The sequence below is a fragment of the Melanerpes formicivorus genome, unplaced genomic scaffold, assembly GCF_026170545.1.
Source record: "Melanerpes formicivorus ecotype bairdi unplaced genomic scaffold, bMelFor1.0.p_v2 SCAF_500, whole genome shotgun sequence".
Lineage (NCBI taxonomy): Eukaryota > Metazoa > Chordata > Aves > Piciformes > Picidae > Melanerpes > Melanerpes formicivorus.
In genome coordinates this window covers 95,279-109,756 of record NW_027142852.1, presented here as the reverse complement: position 1 = coordinate 109,756, position 14,478 = coordinate 95,279, and positions in this window count along the sequence as shown.

Sequence of the window (14,478 nt, the reverse complement as noted above, 5' to 3'; positions counted from 1 at the left end):
CCAACCTTATTGATTCTATGATTCCTAGAATGGCAGGGGGTGGAAGGGACCTCTGGAGCTCCTCTAGTCCAAACCCCTTGCTTGGAGGGACATCTTCAGCGGATCAGGTTGCTCAGAGCCTCCACCATACCTCCAGGAAAGTGCTGCAAGGCTTTACCAGGATCCCCATGCAATGCTCAGCTCCTTTCCCACCCAGATTTGGCTGCCCCTGAGGCTCCTCCTCGCCTGGGCCTTTGGAGATGTGAAGGATTTGTCATTCCTTTGCTCTTCTAGCAGCTGGGACTCCGCTGCCAGCTCCAAGATACCTTTTGGCTCTCCCTCCCTGCCTCTTCCCTTCCCTCCCCCTTCCCCTCTCCCTCTTCTCATTTGTTTAAAGTGATCTTTTGAACTCGGTTGTTAGCTTTTCCCCATTCACTGGAGTGCTAATGAGCTGCCTCAAGCTCTTGGTGCACCCAGGGGGAGCCTTGCTTCAGTCTCAGGGCTTGTGGCCCTGCTTTGGTCGTGCCAAGCGATGCTCCCCGCCGCGGAGCCCCCTCTGAGGCTTGGGTTTCACTCTCTGGTCCTTGCAGCAATGTCATGGGGCCAGAGCCATGGTCCCCAGCCCCTGTGTAATGAGAGGAGATGGATTCAGCTCAGGGCTCTGGTGTTTGCATGAATCATCAGCCTGTGCCTCTTGCTGCTGAACCTGAGGAGGTTTTCCCTGTCCTCCGCAGCCGCTCCTCGGGACTGCGGCGATTGATCCTCTCCTTGTGGGGTGACCCTGCTGGGGAGGGGGCTGCTCCCAGCCAGCATCACCAGGCACAGAGCCAAAGCAGAGAGAGAGAGAGAGATGAGCTCTGCCAGGCTGGCACGTCCCAGAGCTGAGCTCTGCCAGGCTGCCACATCCCAGAGCTGAGCTCTGCCAGGCTGCCACGTCCCAGAGCTGAGCTCTGCCAGGCTGGCACACCCCAGAGCTGAGATATCCCAGGCTGCCACATCCCAGAGCTGAGCTCTCCCAGGCTGCCACATCCCAGAGCTGAGCTCTCCCAGGCTGCCACATCCCAGAGCTGAGCTCTCCCAGGCTGGCACATCCCAGAGCTGAGCTCTGCCAGGCTGGCACATCCCAGAGCTGAGATATCCCAGGCTGCCACATCCCAGAGCTGAGCTCTCCCAGGCTGCCACATCCCAGAGCTGAGCTCTCCCAGGCTGCCACATCCCAGAGCTGAGCTCTCCCAGGCTGCCACATCCCAGAGCTGAGCTCTGCCAGGCTGGCACACCCCAGAGCTGAGATATCCCAGGCTGGCACACCCCAGAGCTGAGATATCCCAGGCTGCCACATCCCAGAGCTGAGATATCCCAGGCTGCCACATCCCAGAGCTGAGCACTGCCAGGCTGCCACATCCCAGAGCTGAGCTCTCCCAGGCTGCCACATCCCAGAGCTGAGCTCTGCCAGGCTGCCACATCCCAGAGCTGAGCTCTGCCAGGCTGGCACACCCCAGAGCTGAGATATCCCAGGCTGCCACATCCCAGAGCTGAGCTCTCCCAGGCTGCCACATCCCAGAGCTGAGCTCTCCCAGGCTGCCACATCCCAGAGCTGAGCTCTCCCAGGCTGCCACATCCCAGAGCTGAGCTCTCCCAGGCTGCCACATCCCAGAGCTGAGCTCTGCCAGGCTGGCACACCCCAGAGCTGAGATATCCCAGGCTGGCACACCCCAGAGCTGAGATATCCCAGGCTGCCACATCCCAGAGCTGAGCACTGCCAGGCTGCCACATCCCAGAGCTGAGATATCCCAGGCTGCCACATCCCAGGGCTGAGCTCTGCCAGGCTGGCACGTCCCAGAGCTGAGCTCTGCCAGGCTGCCACATCCCAGGGCTGAGCTCTGCCAGGCTGGCACGTCCCAGAGCTGAGCTCTCCCAGGCTGCCACATCCCAGAGCTGAGCTCTGCCAGGCTGGCACATCCCAGAGCTGAGATATCCCAGGCTGCCACATCCCAGAGCTGAGCTCTGCCAGGCTGCCACATCCCAGAGCTGAGCACTGCCAGGCTGGCACATCCCAGAGCTGAGCTCTCCCAGGCTGGCACATCCCAGAGCTGAGCTCTGCCAGGCTGGCACACCCCAGAGCTGAGATATCCCAGGCTGCCACATCCCAGAGCTGAGCACTGCCAGGCTGCCACATCCCAGAGCTGAGCACTGCCAGGCTGGCACATCCCAGAGCTGAGCTCTCCCAGGCTGGCACATCCCAGAGCTGAGCTCTGCCAGGCTGGCACACCCCAGAGCTGAGCTCTCCCAGGCTGCCACATCCCAGAGCTGAGCTCTGCCAGGCTGGCACATCCCAGAGCTGAGCTCTGCCAGGCTGCCACATCCCAGAGCTGAGATATCCCAGGCTGGCACATCCCAGAGCTGAGCTCTGCCAGGCTGCCACATCCCAGAGCTGAGATATCCCAGGCTGGCACATCCCAGAGCTGAGCACTGCCAGGCTGCCACATCCCAGAGCTGAGCACTGCCAGGCTGGCACATCCCAGAGCTGAGCTCTCCCAGGCTGGCACATCCCAGAGCTGAGCTCTGCCAGGCTGGCACACCCCAGAGCTGAGCTCTGCCAGGCTGCCACATCCCAGAGCTGAGCTCTGCCAGGCTGCCACATCCCAGGGCTGAGCTCTGCCAGGCTGCCACATCCCAGAGCTGAGCTCTGCCAGGCTGCCACATCCCAGGGCTGAGCTCTGCCAGGCTGGCACACCCCAGACTGGCTGGCTGGCTGCTGGGGTAGGTGTCTGTCTGTTGGGGCAGGTGTCTGTCTGTTGGGGCAGGTGTCTGGCTGTTAGGATAGGTGTCTGGCTGCCTTACAACCCCCCCTGAGAGCAGATTTTTGCTTTGCCCCATTTCTGGTCTCCTCCAAGCACAGCTTCTCCCCCTCCTGCTCCTCCTCCCTTGGCTTTGCTTCCTCTGCAAAGCCCAAGCAGCTGGGGTGGCAGCACGGCAGGCTGAGCCTCAGCAGAGGCCGGGAGGGGGTCTTCAGCTGAGGAGTTCTGCTGTGAGAGATGAAGCCCCAGGTTGCTGGCATGTGCAAGTGGAGCTCCTGAGCTTTCCTGTAGAGAAGGAATGTGCAGGGGAGCAGCAGAGCACAGGGCAGGGCAGCCTGGAAGCAGCTGAACTTTGCAGATAAGCAGGGAGAGTTTAGTCAAAGAGGACAAAATTCTCTCTCCCTCTCTCTTCCTCCCCAGCTGTCACTCAGCAGCCCAGGCAGGGAGCAAGGATCCAGCCTTCCACTCCTTGCTCAGGGGCTGCATTTTCAGGCTTCAAGGAGCTGTAGAATTGTCAGCTCCCTGCCACCAAAACTCTGCCCCCCCCTGAGGGCTGAGGCAGAGCTGAGGGTGCCCTGGGCTGGATGCTGGGGGGGCTGTGGGATGTGAGCTGTGGGCTGTGAGCTGTGGGATGTGAGCTGTGGGTTCAGAGCTGTGGGTTCAAGCCCTGCCTCGAAGGCAGAGCAGCAGCCACAGCTTCAGAATCACAGCATGGGAAGGGTTGGAGGTGACCTCTGGAGGTCAGCACAGCCAAGCTCCCTGCCAAAGCAGGGCAGGGCACACAGCTCCCCTGCAGGCCCTTGCCTGAGCTGATGCCAGCAGGGCTGTGCTGGTGCTGCCGTGGGGGGAGCCTCAGATGTCCCTCACACAGCAAGGGCAGAGCTTCTCAAATCTCCCAGCAGAACAGAGCTAAGGGTTCCTGGGGTGCCCAGAGAACCTGGGGGTGCCTCATCCCTGGGAGTGCCTCATCCCTGGGAGTGTTGAAGCCAGGCTGGATGAGGCTTGGAGCAACCTGGGCTGGTGGAACCTGATGATCTTGAAGGTGCCTTCCAACTCAAGCCAGCCTATGATCCTCTGGGAATTCTGCAGTGAGCCCCAGAGCAGGGCTGCTCTGGCTGGCTGGTGCTCAGATGTGTCCCCCAGGCCCCAGCCTGGCACTGCTGAATGTGCAGCCCCCAGCATGGCATTGACCTGCTGGGGGAGACCTTACCAGTGAGGGGATCTGGGCAATGCTCAGCAAGAGCTAAAGGGCAGGGCAAGAGGATGGGGCCAGAGGCATGGCAGTGGTGCCCAGGGACAGGACAAGGGGCAAGAGGCACAAACCAGAACCCAGGAGGTTCCACCTGAGCAGGAGGAGAAAGTTCTTTGGTGTGAGGCTGCTGGAGGCTTGGAGCAGGCTGCCCAGAGAGGTTGTGGAGTCTCCTCTGGGGAGCTTCCAAACCCCCTGGCCATTGTGCTCCTGGGCATTGTGCTGTGGGTGAACCTCCTTCTCTGCAGAGCTTCCAACCCCCCCTGGCCATTGTGGGCAAGCTGCTGTGGGTGAACCTCCTTCTCTGGGGAGCTTCCAACCCCCCTTTGCCATTGTGCCCCTGTGCAAGCTGCTGTGGGTGCCCTGCTTGAGCAGGAGAGTTGGACTGGATGATCTCCAGAGGTCTCTTCCAACCCCACCATGCTGGGATTCTGGGATGAACCCCCCTGGAAGTGTTGCTGGCCCCATCCTGTGCAGAGCTGCACATCCCAACCCTCCTGCTGATGAGCCTTGTGGCTGCTTTTCATTGCCACTGATGACCCTGGGTGCAAACCCAGCCCTGGAGACAGCTAAAATGTGGTTTGCAGGGCCCTGAAAGCAGCAGTGCCTGCCATTTGTGGTGAAGGGCTGGGGGAAGCAGCTGCCTCCACGGGCTGGAGCAGAGCCTGGCTCGCAGGTAAGTAGGTTTAGACCCAATTGATTCAGCAAATGAGGGATTGAAGCAGGCAGCAACCCCCCCAGCTACAATCCATTGCCACTAACAGAAATGGAAATTCAATTTGGGTGAGGGCAGGGAGGGGAGGGAAGCTTGATGTCTGCTGGTGCAGCTCTGGGTGCCCTGGGGGCTCTGCCATTCACAGCCCCCACCCCTGCCCAGCCATCAGCAGGATCGAATTTGCCTGCCTGCTGATGAGGTTAGGCAGTGTCTGACTCCAGCTGCACCCCACGTGGGGTGGCCAGGGGGGGAGGAGAGGGCTGGCACGAGTGGGAAGCACTCATGGGGTGGTGTAGGGTCCCAGGGACCCCTGCCCTGAGTGGTGCTGTGAGCAGCTTCTCTGCTCAGCTCCAGCTCTCACCCTTCCCACCGGAGCTGTGGGCTCTGGGCCACCCCCTGGCTTGCAGGAGCTGTTCCTGGGTGGGAGAAGTGCTTGAGCTTTTCACCTTAGAGGTGTTTGGCTTGGAAGGAAGGGAACCTCTAAGATCAGCAAGTCCAACCATCAACCCAACACCACCATGCCCACTCCACCCTGTCCCACCACGGAGTGCCAGGCAGGTGGCTGAGCTGTGCCCAGCGCTGTGCCAGGGTGAGCCTGGGGATGGGGAAGCAGGAGAGAGGCCAAAGCTGGTGGAAGGAGAGCATCATTGGCTCCTTGGGAGGTGCTGGCTCCACATGGGCAGCCAGACCCCTTCCCACCAAGCTGCTTCTCCTGCTTCCCAGAGAAATCCCCTCCCCGGTGCTGCCGCAGCCGAGGCACCTAATGAGATGGAGTCGCCTGTGCATGCTATATTAGGGTTACCATGGATATGGTGTCACAAACACTGGGCTCTGGCTTTGTTACATAAACAGGAGAGATTGTCACAGCCACCCAAAATATCTGAAAAGGCCAGGAAGAGCCAACAGCCTTCTCAGGGTCTGCTGGGAACAGGTTGGGTGAGCCAGTGGAGAGCGCCGGTGGGAGGTGGAAAGGGATTTGTGTTAGCTCAGAGAAGTGGAGCAGAACCAAGCAGTGCTCTTGGACTCAGCAGTTCTGGAGGCTCCCTCTGGTCTTCAGCAGGAGCTGCCTAAGATGATCACAGAGGTGCTGCTGGGTAGGCTGCTCCCTGCCCCTTGCCCCTGCCCAGGAGCTGGGCTCCCTGCAGCTGACGCTGTGGTGGGCACTGCTCCTCGTGCTCAAGTCCAGCCCAGCTGAGCTTCCTGCAGGGCTGTGCCAGGGGAAGTTTAGGTTTGAGGTGAGGAGAAAGTTCCCAGAGAGAGTTGTTAGCCATTGGGCTGTGCTGCCCAGGGAGGTGGTGGTGTCCCCATCCCTGGAGGTGCTCAGGAGGGGATTGGATGTGGCACTTGGAGCCAGGGTTTAGTAGCCAGGAGGTCTTGGGTGATGAGCTTGGACTGGATGACCTCTGAGGTCTTTTCAACCTGGTTGATTCTGTGATTCCATGATTTTGGCCATGTGCAAGGAGACCTTGCTGCCTGCAGCTCTTGAGGCCAGGACTGCTGCTGGTGCTGCTGGTGGTGGTGGAGACAGAGACTCAGCAGCTCTGCCAGTACTGCCCACACCTGAGCCTGCTCAGCAAGGCCATCCAGCTGAGCCTGTGGCACCTCAGGTACAGAACGTCCCTGGTGCACTTGGTGTAAGCTGAAGGGGGGCCAAAAAAAACCCCACCCAACTGCTCAGGCAATGGAGGTGGGATGCAAGGGAGAAGGAGACATCAGAGTGGCTAAAATTGTATTGCACTCCCACTCCCCTGCCAATAAAACCACCAGAAATAAAGTGGCTTTGCAGTCCCCATCTCCACGTGCTGCCACGCTGGGGCCCTGCAGAAGCTGCTGCCAGCAGCCCCAGCCCTGCTCCAGCCCTGCCCCAGGGAGGCCTGGCAAAGCCTGCTCCAGCCCCATCGCTCTCCTGACTCCTCTCTTCCCAGGAGCTCCCAGCCCCAGGCTCCCAGGCTCCAGCAGTGCTTCCTCTTCCCATCCCCTGGGCTCACCTGTGGGTGATGTTTCCAAGCCTGCCTGCCCTGCTTCCTTCCTTCTGAATCCCTTCCTCCTGAATCCCTTCCTCCTGAATCCCTTCCTAATTCATTCCTTTCCTCCCTTCCTCCTTCCCTCCCTTCCCTCCCTTCCTCCCTCCCTCCCTTCCTCCCTTCCTCCCTTCCTCCCTTCCTCCCTTCCTCCCTTCCTCCCTTCCTTCCTCCCTTCCTCCCTTCCTTCCTCCCTTCCTCCCTTCCTTCCTCCCTTCCTTCCTCCCTTCCTTCCTCCCTTCCTTCCTTCCTTCCTTCCTTCCTTCCTTCCTTCCTTCCTTCCTTCCTTCCTTCCTTCCTTCCTTCCTTCCTTCCTTCCTTCCTTCCTTCCTCCCTCCCTTCTTCCCTCCCTTCCTTCCTTCCTCCCTTCCTTCCTTCCTCCCTCCCTCAATTGCTTCCTTAATTCCTTCCTCAATTCCAGCTTCCTTCCTTCCTTCCATTGCTCTCCCTGTGGGTCCAAGAAGTCCTCTTTCCATGCTTCACTTCTCCTTGCCAAGGAAAGCTTCTTTCTGCTTCCTCCTTTAAGCCCACACCAAACCCAGGCTGGGGACCCCTCGCCCTGCCCTCCCTCCTCCCCAGCCTCCCCTCCTTCTGCAGGACCCAGCTGGAGTTTCCTGGGGTGCTCTCTCAGGTCTCCAGGGCGGTGGGGAAGAGCTCTGCCTGGGCAGGGAACAAGAGCAAAGGGGCTGTGGAATGTGCTGTGGGCACAGGGCCAGGGGCAGGGCTGGCTGCCATGGGTGTGCTGGGGGTGGGGGTGGGCTGGTGCTGAGCTCTTCTCTGGGGCACTCTGCTCTCTGCTGCCAGCCCTTGCTTGCTGCTTGTCCTCCAGCCATTGCTTCCTGGCACTAAGCTGCTTCCTGAAGATTACACAGCAAGCTAGGATCAGCATCAGGAGGAGCTGATCCAGGAGAGCCTGAGGAGGTTGAAGATGGAGCTGTATCAGCTTGGCAAGTGTGTAGGTGCACTGAATGGCAAAGGCTGCAGGCCCTGCATGCTTGAGCCTCCCAACAGATGAGTGAGCAGAAGGTCTCCTAAAGGCTGGGAGCAGTGGATCGATGTGATTGCCTTCAGAGAAGTCACCACAGCTTCTGGACAGGGGGCACCTGCCCTGCAAAGCTCCTGGCAGCCTTGCAAGGCTCAGTAGGGCTGAAGGAGCTCCTAGGAGATGTCTTTCCAGGGCTGCAACAGAAGGCTCTGCACTGGCCCCCACCATGGCTCCCCCAGCTCCTCTCACGTCCCTTTTAGTCCACCAGCCCCCCAAGATTCGTCCCTCTGTGGTGAGGGCTGACCTGTGTGCAGGAGCAGGAGGCAATAATCCATGGTGAGCATCCCTGAACTCCCCCCTGTGCCTCCCCAGACTTCCCCCCCTGTGCCTCCCCAGGCTCCCCCCTGTGCCTCCCCAGACTTCCCCCCCTGTGCCTCCCCAGACTCCCCCCTGTGTCTCCCCAGACTTCCCCCCCTGTGCCTCCCCAGACTCCCCCCCTGTGCCTCCCCAGACTCCCCCCTGTGCCTCCCCAGACTCCCCCCCTGTGCCTCCCCAGACTCCCCCCCTGTGCCTCCCCAAGCTCCCCTCTGTGCCTCCCCAGGCTCCCCACCTCTGCCTCCCCAGGCTCCCCTCTGTGCCTCCCCAGGCTCCCCCTCTTGCTGTCCCTCGAAGCTGTGGCTGCTCAGGATGCTGTTCCAGCCCTGCCCCGCTGGGTGCAGGGGCAGGAGCTGATGAGACACGACGTGCCACCCTACCTCCCAGCTGCCTGCCAGCACACTGCCCCTCACAGCACCTCCCAGCCACCTTGCTCTGGCTGGAGCTGACCTCTGGTGAGCTGAGCTGAGGCTGATGGGCCTTGGCATCCAGCTTTGGGTCACAGGCAGGAGAGCTTGACACAGTGAGCAGGGAGCACGCTGGCTCCTGGCCTGAGGTAATTCCTCTGCTCAGGTTCAAACCACTTCTCCAAGGAGCAGCTTCTCTCTTTTGTTGCTTTGTTTGCTCCTTCAAGCAGATGCAGCCCTTGGCAGTCTCTGGCTGTTGCCCTCAAGGACAGAAACTTCTCACATGTGGCAGGACATAGCAAATCCAGCTCCAAGCTGTGCCCCCAGAGCAGCTCCAGCTCCAAGCTGTGGCCCCAGAGCAGCTCCAGCTTCAAGCTGTGGCCCCAGAGCAGCTCCAGCTCCAAGCTGTGGCCCCACAGCACCTCCAGCTCCAAGCTGTGCCCCCCAGAGCAGCTCCAGCTCCAAGCTGTGGCCCCAGAGCATCTCCAGCTCCAAGCTGTGGCCCCAGAGCAACTCCAGCTCCAAGCTGTGGCCCCAGAGCAGCTCCAGCTCCAAGCTGTGCCCCCAGAGCATCTCCAGCTGCATACCTGCCTGAGTCAGTGCTGTAAGCCACAGCACAGGGAGCAGTAGGCTGCAGCCCTTGGCACTCTGAGGAGGTCTCCTTCAAGGCTAGGAACCTCTCAGGGTAACATGAGGCAGACCTTGGCATCTTCAGCTTCAGCCCATGGCCCCAGAGCAGCTCCAGCTCCATGCCTGGCTGTAAGCCATGGCAGTGGGGAGCAGCAGGAGCCAGAAGGATCCCAGGCAAGGTCCTGGTTCTGTGTTGATGAGCCAGATGGTTTCTACACCGTGGGTGATCAAAGCAGGGGGAAGAAAGGCTGCTCTGGAAGAGCACAAAGCTGGAGCTGAGGCTGCTGCTCTCACCCAGACACAGAGCTGGCATTTAAACCCAGCCAAGGGGACTGAAGGGCTGTGGGTGCCTACCCAGCACCCAGGGAGAAGAGAAGCAGGACACAGGGGAGAGCTTTCAGGCTGCCATCAGGAACCTTTGAGCTCAGCCTGGAGATTATCCAAGAGCAGGCACCTCCAGAATGGGAAGGAAGAGGCAGAGCAAAGTGCCTGGAGAGCAGCTCTCACGGTGAGGAGGAGAACCCTCTGCGGAGCTCCCTGCATGGGGCCCTCTGTGCTGCTGGGGAGCTTCAAGCAGAACTGAAGGCAAGAGAGCAGCAAAGGGGAAAGCTCTGGAATGGAGGAGGTCAGCATTGAGACTCCTGAAGGTGTCCAGAGAAGGGCAATGAGGCTGGGGAGGGGTCTGGAGCACAGCCCTGGGGGGAGAGGCTGAGGGAGCTGGGGTTGCTTAGCCTGGAGAAGAGGAGGCTCAGGGGAGACCTTCTTGCTCTCTGCAACTCCCTGCAGGGAGGTTGTAGCCAGGTGGGGGTTGGGCTCTTCTCCCAGGTAAGCAGCAGCAGAACAAGAGGACACAGTCTCAAGCTGTGCCAGGGGATGTTCAGGCTGGAGGTGAGGAGAAAGTTCTTCCCAGAGAGAGTTGTTAGCCACTGGGATGTGCTGCCCAGGGAGGTGGTGGAGTCCCCATCCCTGGAGGTGTTCAAGAGGGGATTGGATGTGGCACTTGGTGCCATGGTTTAGTCATGAGGTCTGTGGTGAGAGGTTGGACTTGATGACCTCTGAGGTCTCTTCCAACCTTGGTGACTGATTTGTCAGGTGGGGACAAGGCTGTTGTCAGCCCACCTTGGCTGCTGCATCCAAGCCTGCTCCCAGGGTCTGTGTCAGGCAGAAGGTGCAGGATGTGTCCCTGCCATACAGGGACACCTGCAGCTAGAGGCTGCTCAGAGCCACATCCAACCTGCCCTGGAATGGTCCCAGAGATCTCCCACATCCCTGGGCCCCCTGGGCCAGGGTCTCACCACCCTCAGTGCAAAACAATTTCTTCCTTCTCCCTGGTGTCAATCTCCCTCTTTTAGTTGAGAGCCATCACCTCTTGGCCTGTTGTAACAGACCCTGCTGGAAAGTCTTCACTCTAGGCTGGATGTTGGGAGAAGTTTCTTTGCTGCCAGAGTGCTCAGGGATGGGCAGAGGCTGCCCAGGGGGGTGCTGGAGTCCCCAGCCCAGGAGGTGCTCCAGAAACCTCTGGCCATGGCACTTGGGGACATGGTTTAATGGTCATGGTGGAGTTGGTTTGATGGTTGGACTGGGTGATCTTGGAGGGCTTTTCCCACCTGAATGACTCCCTGGTTCTGTGCTAGATAGCTCTTTCTGTCTGTAAGAAGCTGTGCTGCAAAGCCTAGAGGGCCACAGCTCTGTGCAGCCCCAAGCACCACCAGGCCATGCTCACAACAGAGGTTCTGCACATCACTGCAATGTAGAAATACATCACAGACCTGGCTGGCATCACCCAGTCCAGCCACCAGCCCAGCACCACCACGGCCATCAAGCTATGTCCCCAAGTGCCATGGCCACAGGGTTCTGGAGCACCTCCAGCTGCTCACTGGGAGCTTGCAACCCCACCACTAACAACCACTTTCCCCTCCTTCAGCAGCAGCTGATCTTCATAGACTTGCTTCTCATGTCAGAGGCCAGAACACGAGCCCTGAGCTGATCCAGGCAGCCCAAGTGCTTGCTGGGTCCTTGCTCTGATGTTGTTTCTCCTTGCTAGGTCCTTCCTCCTGCTAGGTCCTTGCTCTGATGTTGTTTCTCCTTGCTAGGTCCTTCCTCCTGCTAGGTCCTTGCTCTGATGTTGTTTCCCCTTGCTCTTGCTAGGTCCTTGCTCTGATGTTGTTTCTCCTTACTCTTGCTAGGTCCTTGCTCTGATGTTGTTTCCCCTTCCTCCTGCTAGGTCCTTGCTCTGATGTTGTTTCCCCTTGCTCTTGCTAGGTCCTTGCTCTGATGTTGTTTCTCCTTGCTAGGTCCTTCCTCTTGCTAGGTCCTTGCCCTGATGTCGTTTCTCCTTACTCCTGCTAGGTCCTTGCTCTCACTTTGTTTCTCCTTGCTCCTGCCAAGTCCTTGCTCTCACTTTGTTTCTCTCTGCTCTTGCTAGGTCCTTGCTCTCACTTGCTCTTGCTAGGTCCTTGCTCTAACTTGGTTTCTCCTTGCTCCTGTCCTGGGCTCTGATGAGTGGAGAACTGCTTTGAGCTGTCTCCCAGGAAGCACCGAGGCTGCTTCTTGCCAACAGCCCTCCAAGCACAGAGCCCAGCAGCGAGCAGCCCAAGATCCTCCATCCCTCACCTTTCTGAGCAGAGGCACAGTGCCAAACCACCAGGCAGCGACATTTGACCCTGAAAAGGCAATAAAAGAGCTAAACCCGGGGGTGTGGGGGGTGGGTTTGTTTCTTGGCACAGCTCCTCAGCCTCTTTTTCCACGCAGTGCAAAAGCAACCTTGGAGCAAAACCGAAGAGAAGCCCTGAGAGGAGCAGCTCAGCACGACCCCCGCCCCAGCTGTGCTGATTAAACGCTAATAACCTTAAGCAGGCTCGTTAAGGATCAAGCAGGAGTCGTCCCCTTGCTTTCCCTGGGCGTCGTTCGGCTGCCTGTCAGCAAAGGGCGCTGCGATTAGTGGCAGCAATTAGCTTATTTAAGGAGCAATTAATTAAGTGCAACTTGTTTGCCTCTCCCTAGATTAAAGGAAGAGCTACAAGTGATAACATCTCCCGAAGAGCAGATGCGCTGGGAAGGGACCCAGGGACTGATTATTCACAGAGTCACTGGAAGGGACCTCCGGAGAGCATCCAGCCCAAGCCTCCCCCTGCCTGCTCGAGCAGGGCACCCACAGCACCTTGCCCAGGAGCACAAGGGCCAGGGGGGGTTGGAAGCTCTGCAGAGAAGGAGACTCCACCACCTCTCTGGGCAGCCTGCTCCAGGCTTCCAGCACCCCCACACCAAAGAAGTTTCTCCACCTGGGTTCCAGTTTGTGCCCATTGCCCCTTGCCCTGTCCCTGGGCATCAGAGCCTGGCCCCAGCCTCTTGCCCCCAAGCCTTTAGCTCTTGCTGAGCATCAATCAGCTCCTCTCTGGGGCTGTTCTTCTGTAGGCTCTCAGCCTTTGCTCCTCACAGAGCTGCTCCAAGCCCCTCAGCATCTTTGCAGCCCCCACTGGACTCTCTCCAGCCTCTCTTGAACTGGAGAGCCCAGAACTGGACACAATACTCCTGAGGAGGCCTCACAGTGGAGGGACAGCAGAACCTCCCTTGAGCTTGGTTGTCAGCAGCCACACAAGCAGCTTTGAGGGGATGCAGCTGCTGAAGAGGGAAAATAAGTCAGCCCCTGGGAATGCCCTTGGGCTGGCAAACAGCTGGGGTGAGGGAAGTGAAGGCTGTGGCAAGAGCCACTCTGGGTCCCAACAGACAGAGGGACCCCAGGCCAAATGCTCCTCCTCCCAGCACCATCACCACGAGGCTGGAAGAGGCAGTGTCCTGCAGAGAGGTCCCTGCCACCTGGGTAGCTGGCCAGCCTGGGTGGCAGCAGGTAAGGCTGACAGTGGGGTGCAGCGAGGCAGTGCCTCCTGGGACCTGCCACACCGAGCCAAGCACCCTGCTGCCTTTCACTGCTCCTCCAGCAGGAGAGGCTGAGGGAGCTGGGGTTGCTTAGCCTGGAGAAGAGGAGGCTCAGGGGAGACCTTCTTGCTCTCTCCAACTCCCTGAAGGGAGATTGTAGCCAGGTGGGGGTTGGTCTCTTCTCTCAGGAAGGCAAGCAGCACCAGAACAAGAGGACACAGTCTCAAGCTGTGCCAGGGGAGGTTTGGGCTGGAGGTGAGGAAGAAATTCTTCATAGAGAGTGAGATTGGCCACTGGAATGTGCTGCCCAGGAGGTGGTGGAGTCCCCATCCCTGGAGGTGTTCAAGAAAGGCCACTTGGAGCCATGGTTTAGCTGTCAGGAGGTGCTGGGTGAGAGGTTGGACTTGATGGTCTCTGAGGCCTTTTCCAACCTTGTTGGTTCTATGATTCTATGATTCTTATCCATAGATGGGCAGGGCACAAGCTCTGGGGATGCAGAGGGAGAGCTGGGGCAGAGGGAGCTTCCCTGTCACACAGCTTGGGGATGGGGAGCAGCTTCCACGTGAGGCTGTGATGCTCCACTCCACGCAGGTCGCCCACCCTGGAGGGGAAAAATCCTCTTAAGCCATCAGGGTTTTGTTCCTGCTTTTTTGTTCCTGCTTGCATTGTTTTTGCCAGCTCTGGGATGTGACAACCCCCCCAGAGGCTGAGGAAGTCTCCTGAAGCAGCGTGGCCAGTGCCAACCGTGCCCCAGGCAGCTCTGGCATCTTCAGGCAAAGCTGTGGGTGAGGACTTCTGAAGGGGCTGAGGCTGTGGTGGAAAGGGCTCAGATCTGGGGAGAAAAGAGACTCATTCCTGCCCCAGGGGCAAAAACCTCCTCATGAATGGGGCAGGGGACAAAGTCCCAGCATGTAGAATGCCTTGGGACCCTTGAGGGGCTCCATGGGGGACACTGCAGGGTTTGCTTTGGTTTTCTCCTGGTGGGCTGCCCTAAGGGAATGAAGCCAAACTGTGGTGTGGTGTGCTGTCCCCCAGCTCTGTGAGGAGGTGGCCTTGCTCTCTGCTGGTGACCCAGCTCCAGGGAGGGTAACCTGGGCTGGTGAGGAGGTGACTTGGCTCTCTGAAGGGGTAACCTCACTCTGGGAGGGGGAGACCCATCTCCATGGGGAGTGACCTAGCTCCTTAGGAGGGTGACCTGGCTCTGTGAGGGGGAGACCCAGCATGGTGGGGGGGGTCATTCATCTCCATGAGGGCTGGTACCTCTGCAGGGCTCTTTGAAGGGGTGACCAGTCTCCATACAGGGGTGACCCAGCTCCAGGGGGGGTGTCCCAGCTTTATGAAGGCGTGACCTGGCTCTATGAAGGGTTAATCAACCTCCATGGAGGGGTGACCCAGCTCCCTGGGTGCTGTCCCAGCTCTGTGAGGGGTGACCCAGCTCCAGGT